The sequence below is a fragment of the Grammomys surdaster genome, unplaced genomic scaffold (assembly GCF_004785775.1).
Source record: "Grammomys surdaster isolate TR1022 unplaced genomic scaffold, NIH_TR_1.0 126546, whole genome shotgun sequence".
In the NCBI taxonomy this organism is placed as follows: domain Eukaryota; kingdom Metazoa; phylum Chordata; class Mammalia; order Rodentia; family Muridae; genus Grammomys; species Grammomys surdaster.
Genome location: NW_021621338.1, coordinates 10,983,579 through 10,984,694, shown reverse-complemented (window position 1 = coordinate 10,984,694; position 1,116 = coordinate 10,983,579). Strand labels below are relative to the sequence as shown.

The following is a 1,116-nucleotide window of genomic DNA, read 5'->3' as shown; positions in this document are numbered from 1 at the left end:
CCGCGAGCCGCCGCCGCTGCCGCCGCCGCCCGCCGTCCGCGCGCGCCCCCCTCCCAAGCGCGAGCTCGCCCTGCCCGCCCCGAGAGCCCGCGACAGCGCGAGCCCCACGTCGGCCTCGCGGTGCCGTGCCCGCGAGCCCGCGACGCGCTTTGGCCCCGCCCCCGCAGGCGCGTGCCCGCGCGGGGACCAGTGAGGTGCGCGCGCAAAAGTAAAGTGACAGCTGAGTCCTGGGCCAGGCCGGCCGGAGCAACGGCGGGTTAGGGGGAAGGGAAAGGGAGGAGGGAAATCGAGGCTCGACGGCGGCGGGGAGGGACGCGAGGACCTTGACGAGCGCGCGCATTAAAGGGACACGCGGGGTAAGGGGTGGGAGCACACTTTTAGGAGGGTGAAGTGCGTCGGACTGGGATGAGGGCTAGGGAGAACCCCACCACCGCCGCCACCATGCACCCACCAGCTCCTGCTCGCGCAAGATCCACCTGCACCGTGGTTGGAAAACTTCGCGTGGGCCCGGGTGAAGCCTCGCTTTACCCCATAACTGCTGCAAGAAAGGTCCTGCTGTGCCTAGTCCTGTCCAGGAATGCTGGCTGCCACCCTGGGAGGCTGGGGAGGGCGGGGCGGGACGAAGGGTGCAGCACTGAGAGAGTGGGAGGCTGCCACTGTGCCTGAAAGACCCGTGCGCGACAGTAGCCGTGCTGTGGGTGGCCTGAGGAATATCAGGTTTCCCTGTCATTGTAGCCCAAAATAGCCACTTAAAACAAAACAAAACAAAAACAAAATTACTATGCTTTGTTAACTCAGAGCCCATGAACTCACCTCACCATCATCACCACAACGCACGCGGGAGGACAACACACACACACACACACACACACACACACACACACACGCCCCTCCAGCCTATCATAGCAGCTGAGATCTAGGACTAACCTTAACTTCTGTGAGGATTCTTAGGAGTGGTTGAACCCATACTGTAGTCGTCCTGCCCAGCAAGGGGGCTCAGGACAGACCTCCATTCCTGGTATGGTCCAAGTCACTTGAACAGTGTAGCCAATACACAGGAAACCATGGGGAACCCAGTCTACCAGATGCCATAGGCCACCATGGGAATGTGAAGTG

The 1,116-nt window shown here is 62.2% G+C and overlaps 1 protein-coding gene across 1 annotated transcript in view; it reads right to left on the bottom strand.

The window, feature by feature from the left end:
* Window positions 1-560, bottom strand: part of LOC114614974 (ubiquitin-conjugating enzyme E2 E2) — a 274,943-nt gene extending 274,383 nt beyond the window's left edge. The window contains exon 1 of the mRNA XM_028760602.1: window positions 452-560. The gene's annotated coding sequence lies outside the window, so the exon portion shown is untranslated. The remainder of the gene's footprint in view (window positions 1-451) is intronic.
* Between the last annotated feature and the right edge of the window lie 556 nt (window positions 561-1,116).